The sequence below is a fragment of the Balaenoptera borealis genome (genome assembly GCF_965194805.1).
Source record: "Balaenoptera borealis genome assembly, chromosome: 15".
NCBI classification, from domain to species: domain Eukaryota; kingdom Metazoa; phylum Chordata; class Mammalia; order Artiodactyla; family Balaenopteridae; genus Balaenoptera; species Balaenoptera borealis.
Genome location: NC_138871.1, coordinates 52,575,213 through 52,596,356, shown reverse-complemented (window position 1 = coordinate 52,596,356; position 21,144 = coordinate 52,575,213).

The window sequence follows — 21,144 nt, the reverse complement described above, 5'->3', positions numbered from 1 at the left end:
CTATGTGTCACATTTTGGTAGTTCTCACAACATTTCAAACTTTCTCGTTATTCTTATGTTTGTCATGGTGATCTGTGATCCGTGATCTTTGATGTTACTAGTGCAAAACGATTATGACTCACTGAAGTCTCAAATGATGGTTAGTATTTTTTTCCCCTTGGGCATGAAATTTTTTAAGAATTTATTTTATTGAAGTATAGTTGATTTACAATGTTGTGTTAATTTCTGCCATATGGCAAAATGACTCACTTAGACATATATACATTCTTTTTCATATGCTTTTCTATTATGGTTTATCACAGGATATTGAATATAGTTCCCTGTGCTATACAGTAGTACCTTGTTGTTTATCCATTCTATATACAATAGTTTGCATCTACTAATCCCAAACTCCCAATCCATCCCTCCCCACCCCACCCCCATTGGCAAGATGGTTAGCATTTTTTACCAATTAGGTATCTTTTTAATTGACGTACAGTTGATATACAATATTATATTAGTTTCAGGTGTACAGCATAGGGATTCGATATTTTTATCGATTATACTACACTTAAAGTTATCACAAAATAATGGCTATATTTTCCTGTGCTGTACAATATATCCTTATTGCTTATCTATTTTATATATAGTAGTTTGTACCTCTTAATCCCATACCCCTAAGTATTTTTAAATTAAGGTATGTATGTTGCCTTTTTAGACATAATACTATTACACACTTAATGTACTACAGTATAGTGTACACATAATTTTTATATGCACTGAGAAACCAAAAAAAAAAAAAAAAATTCAGGTGACTCACTTTATTGTAACATTCGCTTTATTGTGGTGGTCTGGAACCAAACCCACAGTATCTCCGAGGTACGCCTGTATTTACCAACCGTAAAGGTGGTACCAGCCCAGCATGAGGAAGTTGAGGCTTGTAGATGATAAATGACCTACAAGGACACACAGATGGTAACTTGTACAGTGAGAATCTCAACCCAGTTCAAGTTCTGTGTCTCCTGGAACCCCCTGAAATTTCAAAAGACATTGATATTCAGCAGTCAGGCCTGTCTACGTAAGAAGCTGACGTGTGTCTCCGACTGTCACAGAAAAACCTGTCTCCACTGATGGGCTTTACATTAAGCCTGGGAACTGGCAACATCTTGTCTGAGTCCCCTACCTGACCGCTTTCACCTCGTAGCAGCTGAGAACCCGCCAGTGTTCCCTTCCTGCTCTTAAAAAAAAAAAAGTTTCTTTTGGTTGTTTATTCACTGCAGAAAATTAGAAAAATCCTGAAAAGCACAGGAGGCAATCTTTTTAAAAAATCATCCATAATGACAAAACCTCGAGAAAATCCTCTTAAACAGCTTGACGTATTTCCTACATACAATGCATCTTTCAGAGGCCTGTTGATCCAGCCTCTGCATGGACTCTTGACTGCTGAGCGTTGGTAGTGTTCACAGGCAGGCCCACCCAAGGAGCTGCCAACAGAAGGTCCAAGAAACAATAACCTAGCACCCCCTACCTCATAGAAGTTTCTCCCTTTACTCTCAGGGGTGAGGAGTTTTCCAAAGTGGCCCCCACAAAACTGAGTCCTGCTGACCTCAACTGACGGTCAGAATTCTGGAGCCAACTTTTGGAGAAACTTGGAGAACTGATACTCAGAAATGGATACACCCTTTTTTCCCTGAACTTCTTATTCTGAGTGTAACGCTAATTTGGTTCAAATCTGAGCCTGGCACCTTTAGAAGGCAGGCACCCCACCCAGGCTAATATGGGATATATAGTCACAGCCCTAGTAATTATCCAGGTCATAAATCACCCAGTCCTTATCCCTCTATACTGTCCAATAGAAATATAATGCAACCTGCACACACAATTTAAAATTTTATAATGGTCACATAAAAAAGTAAAAAGGGGGACCTCCTTGGTCGTCCAATGGTTAAGACCCCACACTCCCAATGCAGGGGGCCTGGGTTCAATCCCTGGTCGGGGAACTAGATCCTGCACGCACGCTGCAAATAAGAGCCTGCATGCCGCAACTAAGAGCCCGCATGCCACAACAAAGATCCCACGTGCCACCACTAAGACCTGGTGCAGCCATATAAATAAATAAATATTTTTTAAAAAAAGGAAAAAGGAACAAATGAAATGAACTTGAATAACATTTTATTTAACCCAGTATATCCAAAATATTATTGCATCAGCATGGAACAATATTAAAAATATTATTAATAAGCTATTTTATATTCTTTTTTTGTGCTCAGCCTTCGACATCTGGTGTTGTATTTTACCCTTAAATCACTTCTCATTTTGCAGCAGTCACATTTCAAGTGCTCAGGAGTCTCAAGGGGCCAGTGGCTGCCATATTGGACAGCGTAGTTCCAGACCAACTTTAGCTCCATTCAGTGACCTGCAGCGGCCTCCCCGCCCATATCCTCATTCTTGGGTCATTTCCCAGCTAGTCTTGAATGCTCCAAGGGTGGGAGAAATGAAGAAAGGGCCTTTTTGCACCCTGGAGAGGCCCTGCCCTCCATAGTAGGGGGCAGGAGACAAACTGATGAGAGTTTCTGCAGATCCGGTGACGGTGGGTTCAGCATCATCTTAATATGAGAGCCCATGTTGCCCTCAGGGAAGAAAGGAGAAGCAGAACCCACTCCCTTCTCAAAGCCCTCCCCAAGGCTTCCTACTGCAAACACAATAAAGTTTAAACTCTGTAGTCTCCCACCTGGCACTGATTTACCTACTCTCCAACTTTATTTCTCATGACTGCCCTATGGGACCTTAGCTCAAGCCAAGTCAAAGCAACCTGGCACCCCACCAACATGCCCAGCATTTTCGTACCTCCACACCCTTGTGTATGACGTATTTTCCCAGCTAGAATGTCCTCATCCGCTGAATTCTCACCCAATTCTGAAGGCCCTATTCTCCATCTCTTCCCTGAAGCCTTCTTTAATGATTCCTGCTTGAAAGGTCTTTGTCCTCCTCTGATATCTACAGCACACTTATCAGCAATAACCAGGTGGGTGGTTCTATTTTAGGACATGCCTTACTTTTCACTTAAGGCTGTAAATACTTGAAGAGTTAGGGAGTCTTGGGTAATAATAATAATAAATGATGGTTAATGTCTACTGAGCATTTACTTTGTTTCAGTCATTGTACTAAGCATTTTACATTGAATCCTCACAACAATCCTGGAAAATTAGTCCCATTTTATAGGTGAGAAAACGGAGTCAAAGAGAGAGACCTTACCCAGTCACACAGCCAAGTGTGGCTTCAAAGCCAGGCAGTTTGAATGCAGAGCCTAATCACTTCCCAGCCAACCAACGCACTCGCCCACCTCTCCTGCTGTGGTCGTTCCTTTCCTAACACGATGCTGTGAACTTGGTAGATAGTAAACACTCATTTAATTGTACATCAACTACTTGGGGTTTTTCCAGAGCATCTAACAAAGTATTAGGCACATAATAGCGATTTAATAGAGATTTAAAAATTAATGCCCTGAACCTGCTCGGCCACCATGGGACTGGACATTCCTTGCACAGCCAGAGGGGCCCATTCCTGCGTCTCCTACCCCCTCCTCAGCGCCTACGGCCTCAGGCTGTGCCCTCAGAGGCTGCTCTATAACTAGAAGTCAGCTTTCTTCTCAGTCTGGGCGGCCTTGTGCAGCAGAAGATGCAGATCCGGAGAGTGGGGAGCAAAGACCATCTCCACGGGACACAAGGAAATCCTCCCCATTTTTATCAACCTTATCTGCTTACTTGGGGCTCTCATCTCTAAGAGATTTAATCCCCCCTCCTGGAATCCAAAAGTCACATACCCATTCCCCAGGGAGCTGAGGTAATAAGAAAGCCCAACGTTTAGGATTACTCTTCGATAAGAGTCTTGTTTAAACAAGATCGCATATAAAAGCTGGGCTGATCCGCACACCCCTCTCTCCTTTCTCGCTCTCTTGCTTGGAAGATTGCAAGATTGTGCAATCCTCTCCCCAGACCGACTGGGGCTCTGACAGACCTACTGCAAATTGCTTTCAAACACAACCTGTTTCCCAGCCCTGGGTGTCGTCCTCTGCTCCCCACCGCGCACCGGGCCGCGCTGCGCCTCCCCCCTCCCTCCCTGAGAGTACCCTCTTGGGGCTCCCCTGGGGGCTGATTGCTTAGACCTTCTTTCTGGGCACTTACTACTGGCACTTGCTGATTTACATTTTGAAACTAGAGCAAAGTTCATGGGTGCTTGTCTTGCGCACCCTAGGAGTTACCTAATCCCGTTTAGAAAAACACAGACAATAGCAACCTCGGGAAACTGCCCTCCGAAAATGGCACAGCCCCACAGTATTTTGGCAACACGTTTCACACGTTTCTTTGTAGTGAGTCTCTGGCTTTGCCACGGTGGAAACACCCAGGGATTTAAATAGCAATGAGAAAAGGCCACTTGCGCCACTATTCGGTTTTGTGGTGGCAGGTTCTTTTTATCCCCCCGCCAAAGGGCCGGTGGTGGTCTTTTTACTTTGTTCTGTTTAAACTGGAGGTGAAAGCGTCCACATCACGGGTTGAGGCCCTGGGGCCCTGCGCTTGAGCTGTGAGAGTCCTTTCCTTCCCCCTCCTTTCAGTGCCCTAGCTCCTCTGTCTCAGCACGGTCCTCCCCCCAGGTCCCCTTCTGAAGACCGGTCACACCAGCTGCAAAGTGGGGCTAACGCCACTGCAGCCTCAGGAGCTGGGAGGGTTGAACGAGGCGGCAAAGCTCCCGGCCTGGCGCCAGGCCTGCCTTGAGAGGTCCACAGCATCTCGGCCACGCCGAGGCTAGGGTTGTGGCAGGAGCGCGTGGCGGCGCGGTGGCAGGACCGGGGGACCCTCTTGGCCCTCCCCTCCACGCAGATACACGGCAGGCTGGCCCAGCAGCTGGGCGGGGCCCTGGGGGCCTCAGGGGGAAGCAGACCCCCTCTGATCCCCGTTTTCAGGATTCCAGGCCAGGCCTGGCAGCCCTTCGGCACAGAACTTTTTGTACATTCCACAGCAACTGAAAGGGCTTTTGTTCCCACACGGGAAGAACAACAACAAAGGCAATTGTGTGTCTCCTCAAAGGCCCGCACAGCTTGGAAAGAGAAACTTCCTTCTCCAAGAAGCCCGCTCTACCTAAACGGCTGCAGCCCGCAGATGTGGTCACACAGCCTCGCAACTGGGGAGCTGGGTGGTCTGAGTTGCCACGTGTGTGGCAGGGGGTACATCACACGCACAGCACACACACTCACACACACACACAAACCCAGAAACCGCTCCTGGCCAGACTAGCAGGGCCGTGAGTCACAGATGCCCCGGCTGCAAGGGGCCTCGGGAGGGCATGCGTAAACCAGGGGGTCCTGTGACTTGTCACAGGTCACACTGTTCTTTCAGGCCTCACAGCCCATTCTCAGGAAGAACATTAGGCAGCATCAGAGAAAGATCTGTAAAGTCTACCCTGGGGTCCCTTCAAATACATAGTTATTTATGGCCTATTGAGAGGGTTGAAACTCCAGATAGCCCATGTGAGATCCATTACATGGAAGAACTAATTCTGACTGAGGTGGGGTGGATCTCTCCTTTTGCCATTTTCTCCCTTTTCATTTTCCCCTTTCTCCTGTAACAGCCATAATAGGGGAGTGAAGGTTTGGGGAGTTTTCAATTTTGTTTGTTAAAGGAAAAAGCTTTTCTTATCAGATAAAATTATTATGCATCATTTTATTGCCCCCTTGAATGGAATCACCCGACCTGTTTTCCCTGCAGACATGGCTGCCAGAATGTTCAGTGCTGAGTCTGGGGATCAGTTATGATAATTAATTCATCCCAGGTGCATGTGGTACTCCTAACAGGTGTCTGCCCTGGTGTTGCTTCTATGTTTTGTGTCTTGTTGTATCCCGAGTTTAAGTATCATAAGCAATCTTTGTACTGTGCAAAAAACTTTCATCAACCTAGAGGGGTTGGGAAATTTCGGTGTTGTTTCTGGCTCTACCTGAGTGACCGACCAGTTCCACCTTGAGCAGGATGTCCCCTCTCTCTAGGCCTGATTTCCTCATCTCTGAAACACGAGGACTGACCTGTCTGTGTCTCTCAAGCTTGCCTGTTACAGAATCACCTGGGACTCTCATGCAGATTCCCAGACCCCTTCCCTGGATTAGACATGGGGGGAGGCTGGAATCTGTATCTTTAAATCAAGAACCCTCATGGAGGGACTTCCCTGGAGGTCCAGTGGTTAAGACTCTGCGCTTCCAACGCAGGGGTCATGGGTTCCATCCCCGGCTGGGGAGATCCCGCATGCCAAAAATTAAAAAAAAAAAAAAAAAGGCACCCCAGTGGATTCTTATCTTCTGGCAAGTTTGGAAAACACTGACACCAGATGATTGCTAAGGTTCAGCTCTAAGCTATGATCTATAAATTTAGATAAATAAGTCTTTAGAAAGGTGAGGTATGATAATGATTTTGAAATATATCATATTTACTGAATGTCATATATTATGATCCTCAATTTTCATGTATATACACATGAGGGGCACACCTTGTATTTCCCTTTGCAAATAAAAACCCCACCCAGAGGCTGTTCCTCATGCAGCTTTCCTTTCCCTTGGTTTTTTACAGGGGTCAGACCTCCCCATTCTTGCCCGAGGGGGCTGCACTTCTTTTTTAAATAATGAGCAGACTAATGTAGATGTGGTAGCTATATTATTTTTCTAGTTGCTGTAGCAAATTATGTAGCAAAGACTCTTGCAGTCTTTGCAAGTACATTTTTTCTTTTCTTTTCTAAAGCTTGTATCTGTTTTCCTTTGATAAACTATGATGTAGGTTTGCCCCATTATTACCTGTGTCCTAGAGATGAGAAAACTGAGGCACAGAGATGTTGAATGACACGTGACTGACATGAATTCACACAGGCCGTCTGCTCCAAACACACCCTCCCCCATAACTTAGCCACTCAAGAGATAACCAACATTAACCCTTCATCGCTTAAACTTCTGGTCTTTTTCCCTTACATGTGTATTTATTTTTACAGAATACGAATCAGCCTGCTTTCATTTCACTACATCTTCTTCAGCCCCATTTTTAGTGGCTGTGATCATCCATCACCTGGAGGTCCATCGCTCAGTGTTATCAGTCGTACATCTTTCAATTCTGCACACCTGTGTGCAGCCTTTCTCTGCAAAGCGCTGCTGTGTGAAGGACGAGAGATGAAAAAGCCTGGGTGTCTCTCCTCCAGGAGCTCACCGGCTAGGGTGTGATGTTCAACCCAGGGTGCATACTAGAATCATCCGAAGAGCTTTGAAAATACACCCAGCCACTCCGCCCCCTCTGACCAGCTATCTGACTCCCTGGAACAGAAGCCTGGGCATCAACATTTTTAAAGCTCCCAGGTGATTGCAGCGTCCAGTCAGGGTTGAGATCTCAGGGCCTGGGGACAGGGCCGCTCCCACCAGATATGCTAACAGCTGCTCTCTCCGAAGCCCCCTTCCTGCCTCCTGGGCCTAGACTCCAGCTGCTTCCCTGGGTCTGCAGAATTAACCCTTTAGTTTCTGCACTTAGGCCTGGCTGACTTCAGCAGCAATAGCCACAGCCTCGGGGGCCTCCTGCCCACCGGTATCACCCTCTTCTTCCAGCTCTTCTATCTGTGCCTTTAGGTGGAGAAAAGGGGCAGGATATTAGTAAGTGGCTCAGGAGAGACATCATAGGTCTGGGAATCAGAAGGCCTGGGCTTTAGTCCTCTCTTGGAGCCCATATGACTCTGGCCCAGTCACTTGACCTCTCTAGAAGATGGCAAAGCTGTGAACTTGCTTCATTCAATACCTATAATCAGATGGGTCAGTTCTGCGTTTCAGGGAAATCCATAAACTTGTGACGTGACCACGGATGCTGCTGGTCCATAGTGTGCCTTTGTACAAATCCAGGTGAATTCTGGATGTCAGCAGTCCCTCAGCTGCACACTCTTAGGCAAAGAACAACTTGAACAATTAAACCTGACCTGAAAGGAACTTACTTTAAATGAAATTTATCTGACAAAGAAAACACTGGACCTGGACCTTCTCTTGAGCTGAAATGAAGGGACTGCACGTGGGAAAGGGTTGGGGAGACAGAGGAGGTTCCAGGAGCCTCTGCAGAAGCTCATGCAGCTTCAAATGACTTGTGAGCAAGGATGGGCCGGTCATGGGTCACGGGGCAGACCGCCAAGCATGCCCACTCCCAGCGATCCAGCATGGCTGAGAGCTGGTTTGTAAACCAAGCAACACAGGCTTCCTTGCCCACATTCACAGCTTTGCAAAGAGAGGGTGTGAAATAAAAAAAGAAAATTAAACAGAATCATTGCAGCTACAGATATTGACCTTCCTGAAATGGGGCAGAGCCCATCTGAACATTTGTGAAATTGGGTAACTTTGCTCTGAGATACTTCCATCACTGCTCTGCTTTTTTCCCCCATCTTTTGTGCTCACTGAACTTTTTTCCATGTCCAGTGCCCCTGGCTCCCTGCTTGCCATGCTCCCTCCCTCAATTACCCCACCCTCATCCCATTCCCAGTCTACCCTTCCCGTTAACTTGAAAAGTTATTGGACGGACTTCCCTGGTGGCTCAGTGGTTAAGAATCTGCCTTCCAGTGCAGGGGACGCAGGTTCCATCCCTGGTCGGGGAACTAAGATCCCACATGCCGCAGGGCAACTGAGCCCGCTCACCTCAACTAGAGAGCCTGTATGCCGCAAACTACAGAGCCCACGCACTCTGGAGCCTGCGTGCCACAGCTAGAGAGAAGCCCACGGGCCGCAACCAAGACCCAACGCAGCCAAAAATAAATAAATTAAATATATTTTTTAAAAGGTATTGGAAAGACGACAGACTTTGCAATCATACAGATCTGGATTCAGTCCCGGTGAACTGTGTGCACTTGGGTCAGATACAAAATCCACGCAAGCCTCAGCTTTCTCATCTATAAGATGGGGATAATGACAGTTAGCTGATATAATAACACTTGGCTGATTAGGGTTGCTGTGATCATTATTTAAATTAAGCAAAAATATACACAGAGTATCAGGAATGTAGTAGGTGCTCAATAAATGCAGATTCTACCATTTTTCTCTCTGGAAAGGCTCTGCCGTCATTTATTTAAGTCCTAGTATAAATTTGAATCATATCTTCCTTTTCCTATGTGTCTGGATATTTACACTTTTTATTATTAAAAAACATCTTCTTTACTACAACAGCAGTGCATGTTAATTTGCTAAAAACCCAGAGAAGCAAAAAGAAAACATAAAAAACACCACAACCCCACCATCTGCACATTTACAATAACAGCCACTTGAGCAATATAAGCAACGCAGCTGCTAAGCCCATTTGAAAACTTAATCCTCACGACCCTATAAAATAGGTGTTCTCTAAATCTCCATTTAACAGATGATTAAACAAAGTCTCAGAGAGACCAGATGTGCTGTCCAAGTTCACACAGCCAATAAAGAGCAGAGCTGGGATTTGCAAGGCTTTATTCCTTATTAAGAAACTTTCAGGTGGCAGAGAAGATATTTGGGATCTGGGGAGCTTTTCAGGGGCTCAGAAATCTCAGTCCTTCAGCAGCCTCCCACTCCGGAGTTCCTTGCCTGGTTCGGCTGTCCCTGGCCACACCCACCTGCCCACATGTGCCAGTTCCCATGGTTGCTTCATCTTTGCCAGCTGCAGCAGCCATGTATTTGCATGTAACCCTGTGAGGGGTACTACAGAGCGTGGACAGAACTCTCGCTGAGAGGGCTGCTGACACAGAGCCAGAGGTCCTGCCCATCACTACCTTTCAGGGTAACCTTGGACAAGTCTCTTGAGAGTCCCCATCTCTTACAGGAATAATAGCTGTCAGTTTTTCCTGTGGCTCTAATGGAGGTAAAATAGATAAGACCACCCAGATAGTTTAAATGCCATATAAAAGACAGTTTCTGAGATAACTGAAAGCAAAAATAATCTACATATAACATCTTTACAATGTTCAAAGGGCATTTGATGAATTGAGATTGGCAGAAGCAGACCAACCAATATCCAAGTTGCCTTAGTCATGGTATAGGAGTAGGCAAATGCATATTGATCAGAAAATTTACCTGACATGCAAACCCAGAACAGATAGGTTCAATGTGGCAGTGGATGGGGGGAGGCTGGAACCCTGAGGATGAGACTGAGATTGGACGGAATCAGGCGAGTCTGGGCTGAGGAATCCCCACTTCTCATCTGATCTGGTGGGACCCTTCCTGGAAGAGGCTGAGTTCCATGATCCTGGTCAGCCTGGTTTAGAGAGTTTCTGGAACCTAGGCTTTGTCTAAGGGTCATTTACATCTCTTTGAACCTCAGAATAAGAAGAGTAAACTGAGAAATAGGAGGAGAGGGTGGGCTGAGGCTGCTCTCGGATGCTCAGAACCCCAGGAGTGGGTCCTGCCGATGTCCGCGTCTGAGCATGGGCAGCCCAGCCAGTCCAATGTGCTCAAATCCAGCGACTCATTGGTCAGGCTCATGGCTTTCTTGGTCTAAAGCCCTGTGGCTTTAGATGGCCAAAAAACACATGAAAAGATGCTCAACATCACTAATTATTAGAGAAATGCAAATCAAAACTACAATGAGGTATCACCTTACACCGGTCAGAATGGCCATCATCAAAAAATGTACAAATGATAAATGCTGGAGAGGGTGTGGAGAAAAGGGAACCCTCCTACGCTGGTGGGAATGTAAGTTGGTGCAGCTACTATGGAGGTTCGTTTAAAAACTAAATATAGAGCTACCATATAATCCAGCAATCCCATTCCTGGGCATATATATGGAGAAAACCATGATCTGAAAAGACACATGCACCTCAGTGTTCATTGCAGCACTATTTACAATAGCCAGGACATGGAAGCAACCCAAATGTCCATCGATTGATGAATGGATAAAGAAGATGTGGTACATCTATACAGTGGAATATTACTCGGCCACAAAAAAGAATGAAATAATGCCATTTACAGCAATATGGATGGACCTAGAGATTGTCATACTGAGTGAATTAAGTCAAAGAAAGACAAATATAATATGATATCACTTATGTATGAAATCTAAAAAAATGGTACAGGGAATTCCTTTGTGGTCCAGCGGTTAGGACTCCTTGCTCTCACTGCTGAGGGCCAGGGTTCAGTCCCTGGTCAGGGAACTAAGATCCCTCAAGCCATGTGGCGTGACCAAAAAAAAAGAAAAAAGGTACAAATGAACATATTTACAAAACAGAAATAGAGTCACAGATGTAGAAAACAAATTTATGGTTACCAAGGGGGAAAGGTGGGGGGGAGGGATAAATTGGGAGATTGGAATTGACATATACACACTACTGTACATAAAATAGATAACTAATAAGGACGTACTGTATAGCACAGGGAACACTACTCAGTACTCTGTATTGACCTATATGGGGAAAGAATCTAAAAAAGAGTGGATATATGTATATACATAACTGATTCACTTTGCTGTACAGTAGAAACTAACACAACATTGTCAATCAGCTATACTCCAATAAAAATTAATTTAAAAGAAATAAAGCCCTGTGGTTTTAAACCGTCAGCTTCTGCAACAGGAAGAAGAAAGTAGTGTATTTCTTCTGGGCTTCAACAGGCTCTTAAAACAATGGTGTTTCTGTTTCAGACAATGATGCCCCGAAATAACCTGCCTGACCCTCCAACTTTGCACATACCCAGTCAAAAATTAATCGGCCAACTAGCATTCTTGGAGACGCCAATAAAGACCTGGTGCTGTGTTGGGCCTGAGAAGATACTCAGAGGTTCACAACCCTACTCCTGCCCTCAAGGAGTTTAGCATCCAGATGGTGTTTGAATCACCTAGGAGCTCACCTTGGGCACAGGAGAAAAAACTGTACAGGAAGTGCCTTCCTTAGCATCGGCTTGAGCAAAATACCACCCCTGATGACATTTGCCTGGGTCTGGAAATGTTTATCCAGGGATGGCACTGTATGGGGCATTCATTATACATCTAAATTTGTCTTTGCAGGCTGCATTGTCCTTGCACGTTTCCCAGGGCTGAGAAAGGGAAGGCAAGGAATATTAATGAGTTGCTAGGCGAGTCAGCACTGTGGCAGCAGGTTTACAGGTGTCATTTCATCCCCACAACCACCTGGTGGGAAGTCTCATTGTTCCTGCTTGCATTGGGGAGACTGCAGCTCTGAGAGGCACGGAGGTGCTTGGGCTCAGGGGCTGGAGCTGAGGGCCCATGCTTGTGAGCGAGTCGGGGTGAGGGGGATTAAGGAAGGTTCCAGCTCATGAAGGAAAAACCTTGGGTGCTGGCTAAGGAATGGGACTTTCTCCTGGAAGCTACAGGGGCCACTGAAGGACAGTAGTGAGAGGCATCTGATCAAATCTGCAGGAAAGTTCTCTGGAAGCTGTGTGAGTGCTGGTGGGGCTAGAGGAAGAGGGATTGCAGAATGAGACCAGAAGAGAGGGCTCTGGAAGGGCAAGTCTGTTGTCTCCCCCTCCCCAAAACACACACAGAATAATGGTCTCTGTATTCAAATAAATCATTTTAATAACCCAATTTAAATTTTACACCCCAGTCAGTGGTCCCTACGTTAATCTGGATAACCAAAATTGGCGAAATGGAGTCAGCTGAGTGAGAGAAGTTTGTGCTGTGGGCAGCAGCCCTGGTAGATGGCTGCTATGAGGACAAGTTTGACTGAGATTTGGCATCATGACCGAGGGAGTTCAGGTGGGTGTGAGGGGAGGGACGGGAAGGCCCTGGATTTTCCATTTAGGCAGACTTGAGTTTGAATGCTGGCTCGGCCATTGAAAAAGTCATTCAGTCTCTCTGATCCTGTTCACCTCTTTACCTCGTCTGTAAAATAGATTTCGTCATTCCTCTCTTTCATGACTATGGAGTTAGAGCATTCATAGCGTCTAGCACATCAGTGGTGCTCAGGAAACGCCAGCTAATGTCATCACTTGCACCTGGTTACTCCACTGGGGTCAGCTCCCGCCAACTTGGCTCTTCCCTGTGGAGCAACAGTGCCCCTTAGTGGCTAAATGGGGGAATGACAGGTCTGCCCAGTGCCAGGGCCCTGATCCTACCCCGCCCCATGTCCCACAGGTTAGAAGTCTCCTTAGTCCTACACTATCAGAGCTGACAACTCATGCCCACCCAGCACATACCTCTCACGAGAGCCACCTCCTCATCCTGGCCAGCAAGTGACAGGCTCAGTTGTCCCCAGTACTGGAGGACCTCAAACCCAGTGGGAACCGTGGGCTAGGAAGAAAACACAACATTGAGTAGCCTGGGAACAGTTTTCTAGACATGACCATGACCTCCAAGCCCTCCCACCCCACCCCCAAGAATTATGTGAGTTTTAAAGCAAAATGCCAGTTGCACAGACAGGCAGCCCTCAGCAAAACAAGGAAGGAAGGAATTCATTCAACATGTAGCGTAGAGGGCACCATCCAGGCCCCTGGCTCCAGACTGGGCTGTACATACAACGGTCAGCAAAAAGCAAAAAAAAAGCCCTGCCGTCAAGTAGCTGACTATTAAGTGAAGAAAGGACATTAACCAGACAATCACCCGGATACGTAATTATAGACTGTAACAAAGATATGAAGGAAAGGTTCAGGGTGCTGACTCCACCCAGGACAAGACATGTGTGTTCCTTGTTGCTGCCATGGGCCTCACAAGCACCCCGCTGGCTGAGGTGCTGCCCCTAGGCTCTGTGCACATAGCACACATTTAAATGTTCACTGCTTTTGAAGGTGGGCCCGTGTGGCTCTGGGCTGTCTACCCCTCCACCTGGTAGACAAGAGTCAGGGAAGTCAGCAAAGAATGAATAGGCATTAATAAGTACTGTTGTTTGTTTGTTTGTTTTTTAAAAAAAGGGCATTCCCAGAAGCAGGAACAGCATGTTCAAAGTCCTGAGCTGGGATCTCATGGAGCATCTTTGGTGCACAGAAATCAAGAGTGATGGTGGTAACACTATAGCAGTAAGCAGGAGCCAGGCCATTAGGCACTGGGAGCCATAACCATTAGTGTGGCCTTGATCAGAAGAACAGTGGAAAACCACATTCATTGCTCCTGCCTCCCTGCCACCCACCCACATACCTTGCCTGTCCCCGGAGACAAGCCCCCTCTTGCTGCCTCCCTCCCCCCATCACTGCCCAAGGTACCTCCATCAAGTCTTTTCTGGACCCCATCCCTTTTCGCCTTCTCCCAGTAGCATCCTATCAAGCTGTGTCTGAGATTTGTTTCCCTTTCCTCCCCTCCTCCCTACTTTCCACAGTAAAATCCTATTAAGTAAAAACTGACATTCAAAACCATACTCCCACTTCTAACTAAGCTGCAAGGATTTCTTGCCAGCCCGGTGTGCCCAGCCCTATGGCAGCCTGGGCCTGAGGATGAAAGAGAAAATATCCTCCTTCTTTACCCCAAAGGGACTTCTCATCTTGTCCTGAAGCCAGAGACTGCCTCTCAGCTAGAGGCACTCATATTCTGAGCCCTGTCAATGGAAACAGCACTTATCAATCCTCTCTCTCTTTCTGAGTGTTCAGGTCCTCACACAGGAGTCACTCTGCTGGTCAGTCAGTTCATCTGGTTAATGGTTTGAGGTACACAAGCAAAGACCACTGGACCTGGAGTATAAAAACCTGGGTTTGGGGACTGCCCTCGTGGTGCAGTGGTTAAGAATCCACCTGCCAATGCAGGCGACATGGGTTCGAGCCCTGGTCCGGGAAGATCCCACGTGCCACGGAGCAACTAAGCCCGTGCACACAACGACTGAGCCTGTGCTCCACAACAAGAGAAGCCACTGCCATGAGAAGCCCGTGCACAGTGACAAAGACCCAACACAGCCAAAAATAAATAAATAAATAAATTTATTTTTTTTTAAATAAATAAAACCTGGGTTTGTAACCTGGACCTGCCATTTTTTAACTGTGTGTCCTTAGACAAATTTCTTAACTTCTCTGGGCTTTGGTTTCTTCATTAATAAAGTAGGGGTTAATAAGACTTTCTCTGCCTACTTTGCCTACTTTATAAGGATCAAACGAGGCCCCACAGTGGTCCCAGATGAGGGTCCTGAGACACGTATCACCCATGGGGACGTTTTCACCAGACCACAGTGAGATGAGAAAAATAAGGAAAATGGGGGGAGGCTTTTACAAAGGGAGATTTATTCAACTTACAGGGTGGCCTGTATTCTGAGACTGTGTCCTTTACACTGAAATTACATTTATTTTATTTTACTATTTTATGAAATGATTTTAGAAGATTTTTTTAATGTTTTTACATGACAAAATAAAAAGATAACTAACTACTCAATGTGAGGGGAGCTTACTGGTCTGTGAAACCCCAGGTCCTCCTGAGTAAGGGAACCAGAAGGCCCTCTGCAACCCCAGGGGCTACCTGTCTTCCTTCACAACCCCACCACCTGGACTCCTGGCCACAGCCTGGATCCTTGGCTTCTCATCTTGGCATTAAAAGCACAGATTCTGGAATCAGACTCTTAAAGTTTAACCACTGGCTATGCTGTCATTAAGCTGTGTAGATCTTGGACATGTTGCTCGTGGTCTCTGTGCTATAATGTGTGTCTTAACAGTGAAGATTAAACCTGACTCATGCAGAATGGCATGTGGCACCAAGGGTACTCAGTGAATGCCAGCTGTGGTTATTATATCATTTTCCTCCCAGCCCAGCTCACCAGCTCCCAGCTGCCTGTGTCATCTGAAGCTCTTATGCCCCCTGCTTCTCTTTCTCCATCTTCAAGGCCTTTTCAGATCTGCCTTTCAGGGCTAAGAAGTCATTGGCTTCTCTTGGAAAGTTCTTGGAAGGGAAACATACAGAAATGATCCTAATAAGCAGAAAGAAGAAGAGGCGCTTTAACTGCGTTTTTCTTTTTCACTTAAAAAAATCTGCCCACTGACTAGCAAATGAGGAATTGCTTTCAGGTTCTCAGCAATTATTGGCCACAGCTAAGCCAGGGAGCCAACTTGGAAGCCAAGAACCTGGGAGAATCACCTATTGGTGGAGGCCAGGTTTTTTGGTTTGCTTGTTGTTTTTTTCTTTATTTTCTTTATTTTTTATTTTTGGCTGAGTTGGGTCTTCGCTGCTGCACACAGGCTTTCTCTAGTTGCAGCGAGTGGTGGCTACTCTTCCTTGTGGTGTGCGGGCTTCTCATTGCAGTGGCTTCTCTTGTTGCGGAGCACGGGCTCTAGGCGCGTAGGCTTAAATTGTTGTGGCTCGCGGGTTCTAGAGCGCAGGCTCAGTAGTTGTGGCTCATGGGCTTAGTTGCTCCGTGGCACATGGGATCTTCCCGGACCAGAGCTGGAACCCATGTCCCTTGCATTGGCAGGCGGATTCTTAACCACCGCGCCACCAGGGAAGCCCTGCTTGCTTTTTTTTTTAAAGGGGAACTTTTTCTACTTTAATATTCCTTCTTTGGGATCCATACTCACAATCCCTTCCACTTGTGTCAGGTACATGCGCTCTCTGGTGTTTGCTAAGAAGACAGTGCTGCGCTGGTCTCTCTCGTGATTACAGAGCACAGGGAGCTGGACCGTGCACGTGTCCCGAAGGCTCTCCTTCCAGCTCGCACTCGCCCCTGGGTTAGCACAAGAAGACAATATGCTTAGCCCTGGGCTTCTAGAACAAGCTGAGAATGCCAGCTAGTTCCCACCTCCGCTCTCCTGGGAGTCAGTGACTGACACCATCTGTAGAGATGGGCAGAGGTAACGTGCTTTTGCTCTTTCTTTTCAATTTTTAAAAATTGAGGTAAAGTTGATTTACAGTATTGTGTTTGTTTCAGGTGTACACCATAGTGATTCAGTATTTTTGCAGATTATATTCCATTATAGGTTACTATAGGATAATGGGTATACTTCCCTGTGCTATACAGTAAGATACTTGTTGCTTATCTATTTTACGTATAGTAGTTTGTATCTGTTAATACCATACCGCTAATTTGTCTCTCCCCACCTCCCACTCCCCTTTGTTAACCACAAGTCTGTTTTCTATGTCTTTGAGTCTATTTCTGTTTTGTATATACATTCATTTGTATTATTTTTTTAGATCCCACACATAAGTGATATCATATAGTATTTGTCTTTCTCTGACTTCTTTTACTAAGCATACTATTCTCTAGGTCATCCATGTTGCTGCATATGGCAGTATTTTATTCTTTCTTTATGGCTGAGTAATATTCCATTTTGTGTGTGTGTGTGTTTGAGTGTGTGTGTATATATATATATGACATCTTTTTAATCCAATTGTCTGTCGATGGGCACTTGGGTTACTTCCATGTCTTGGCTACTGCAGTAAATAGTGCTGCTGTGAATATTGGGGCACATGTATCTTTTTGAATTAGTGTTTTCGTTTTTTTCCGGATATATGCCCAGGAGTGGGATTGCAGGATCATATGGTAACTCTATTTCTAGTTTTTAAGGAACCTCCATACTGTTTTCCATAGTGGCTGTACTAATTTACATTCTCACCAGTAGTGCAGGAGGGTTGCCTTTTCTCATGTGCTTTTGCTCTTGCTTATAGCTTGTGGTATCTGCATGATTGGAAGGTGGAAGTTTCTAAGCAAAGGAGTTTCCATATTTCTTTTATACTTTGAATGAAACAAATAATGGACTCCTAAGTGTTTCTGTTAGACTCCACTGTTTTCGCCCCTAAGCATCCTGAAAAGCAGACAGAAGGTTTTGTCTTTCAGTGTTGCTTTAATCCAGGTCTGGCTCTCTTCATCTGTGGTTCCCTAGGTTCTACCCTCTTCCCTGTGCAGCCTGCACCCCCAGCCTGGTGGTCAGGTGCCTCAGTCAAGCTGTCAGTGTCCCCAGGAGAAAGAGGAATCAGGTCTCGCCCAGCATTATAAGCAAGAGTCCCAAAAGTCATCCTGATTGGACAGCTCTTCCCACCTGGAATGTTCTTCCTACCATGTCCTCATAATCAAACACCGCCCTTAAAGCTGAGCCCACCTGAAGGCCCCACCTCCTCTGTAGCACCTACTTCTCCACTCAGGGCTCCTGTGGGATGCTGTGCTCTGGTGTGGAGGAAACAAATGAGCAAAAGTCCGCATCTGCACAACTCTATCCTCTCTCAGTGTGTCCACATTTTCTCAGTCTGTTTCCCCTGTGCCCTGACTGTACTGTGGAACAGAGACAAGTGTCACGACCCATACCGGGAGGGGATGTGTGACTCTGGCCTCCCCAGAACAGGCCCTAAATAGCGGAGCTGACAAGGCCTGGAGCACAAAGGTGCACTGATTATACTAACTGGGAGTATTTACTAGTAACCAGGAATTCAGGTAAGTAAGTAGCAAATTGCATTAATTATTAGATAGAAATGAGTTACTCCCTTATTCTCTCAGACCCTGACAGAAACAGCCTTCAAGAGCCAAAGACTGTGCGGGGGGACCTCAGCTGAAATAAATAAGAACTTGTTGAACGTGTTCTTTGTTTAATTCAACCCATATTGTTTGAGCATCTACTACGTGCCGGGAAATGTTTTAGATAGTCAGGATATTTCAGTGAACAGATGAAATCACCATTCTTGTGGAATGCCCTTTCTAGAGGAGAATGGCAAATAATAAAGAAGTAAATATATTATTTAGAATGCCTGATGGTAATAGTACATTGGAGGAAAATAAATTTGGGAAATTGGCTAGGGGATGAAGGGAGGAAGAGAAGGTTTGGAATGTTCAATAGGGCCATCGAGGAAAGGTTCATTGATGAAGTGACATTCGAGCAAAGGCCTGAAAGAGAGGAGGGATCAAGGCCTGCAGATTGCTGGGGAAGGGCTTTCTAGGCAGGAGGAGAGCAAGTGCAAAGGCCCTGTGGTGGGGGTGGGTCCAGGGAGATGGAGGAACAGCAGTCAGGGAAGAGTAGCTGGAGCAGAGTCAGAGTACTTGGTGCCCAGGCCTGGGCTTGGCCTTCAGAGCAATATGAGAGAAGGGAACAAACAGGATAGTCCTTGGTCTCAAAGAGGCCACAAGCCACTAAAGCCCACACAGCAAATGGTAAAATAATAGCATACCTAGGAAAGATGGAGTCCCAGTCCATTCTGTGCACGTTCAGAAAACTCAAGGCCCGGGACTTCCCTGGTGGTGCAGTGGTTAAGAATCTACCTGCCAATGCAGGGGACACAGGTTCGAGCCCTGGTCCAGGAAGATCCCACATGCCACAGAGCAACTAGGCCTGTGCACCACAACTACTGAGCCCACGAGCTACAACTACTGAGCCCGCGAGCCACAACTACTGAAGCCTGCATGCTTAGAACCCGTGCTGCACAGCAAGAGAAGCCACCGCAATGAGAAGCCCGCGCACCGCAACGAAGAGTAGCCTCTGCTCGCCACAGCTAGAGGAAACCCGCGCATAGCAACAAAGACCCAATGCAGCCTAAATAAATAAATAAACTTAAAAAAGAAAAGAAAAAAGAAAACTCAAGGCCCTGGAGCAGGCAGAGAGGGCTTCAAGGAGCAGGTGGAGACCGACTGAGAGGCCCTGACAAGCAGGGAGGAAGGGGGTGTGGACTCCGCACCTGCCGTGGGGCATTCTGACTGAATGTCAGCCACATTCTCTGTGCCCTGAGCAACTTGGAATTATTACAGCTTGAGATTTTTGGAGACAAAGCAACAGAGACTCATAATGTGCAGGTATTTCCTCCCAGGAAGAGAAATTCCATATCAAGGCTCCCCTCATCACAGGGTCTTAACTGCTGTACGGTATGAACGTCTTCTAGACATCAGCATGAAAGCAGTGCGTAGGGAATTGTAGCAGACTGACCAGTCAAGGATCTGGACTGCCCAGAGCAGCCTCTTCAGTGAGGTTCAGGAGCCGCCCTCCCCCCAGAGCCCTCAAGAGCTCTCTATGCCACAGATTTTTCCTGCTTAGCCTTTGCTTTCTGTTCTAAGGCCAACAACCCTAAGGGGATCATAATTGGAGCCCATCACACATTTACGCCTTGTCGTTTTCCTTTGCTTGTTGTTTTATTCGTTCCTTTGTTTATCCAGCAATTTATTCAGCAAATATTTCTGCTCATTCATTATTCTCAGGTTGTCAGTGGCTACCTGTGTGACCCCCACCCCTAGAGAAGCTGATAAATCAGCTTTAATAAGGACACAAGAACTTCAGATGCCATATAGACAGAACCAGAAAGATGGTCCCTACCCTCTGCCACAGCCAGGGCCAGCTCCCTAACTGATGAGTCCCACTGCAAAGTGAAAATACAGGGTCCCTTGTTCAAAAAGCAGAGGAAAAGTGCCATTAAAGTCACTAAATATGAAACTTTTTTCTTTCTTCCATGGTCTCTCTCACCTTCTCATGGTGTTTCTTATTTGCTCTATAATGTTCTGCTTCTTCCTCGGACACAGGGATATTTGTAAAATGAGTGTAGACCCTCACAGGCACTGGGGTGGGGTGGGAGTGGGCTGCCCCCTGATTGCTCCAGCTCTGGGATTCCTCCTCCAGCCACCAGACTGACATGCCATGCTGTGGATGGGAAAGCCCCAGAGGATTAAATCTCTGTGCCAGGACATGCTTGGTACCTGGATCGGGGGTGGGTGAGAGGCTCACCTCTGCTGCTACCTGTCAAATGCACTGTGGCACTGACAGCCCAGGGTAGGGACGGCTGCCACTAAGCCTCTCCCAGAGGTACTGCAGGGCACACGTGCTCAACCGCAATTCTCCCTGTGCCTGTACCCAGGTGGAGGGGGCAGAGAGGAGGAAGCCAGGCAGGGCCCAGGGAGGGAGAGAGCAGGGAACAGACAGCCAAGGACCCATCGCAGGGAGGCAGAGAGGCAGAGAGGCAGCAAGAAGCAGACCTTGCATGCATGAGGCTCCAAGCCTGAGTATACACTTCATTGTCCCATCAGACTTCACATACAAAACATAAAATTCAAAGATAATGTAATTAAGAATGGTGAGGGCTTCCCTGGTGGCGCAGTGGTTGAGAATCTGCCTGCCAATGCAGGGGACATGGGTTCGAGCCCTGGTCTGGGAGGATCCCACATGCCGCGGAGCAACTGGGCCCATGAGCCACAAGTACTGAGCCTGCGCGTCTGGAGCCTGTGCTCCGCAACAAGAGGCCCCTACAGTGAGAGGCCTGCGCACCGCGATGAAGAGTGACCCCCGCTTGCCGCAACTAGAGAAAGCCCTAGCACAGAAACGAAGACCCAACA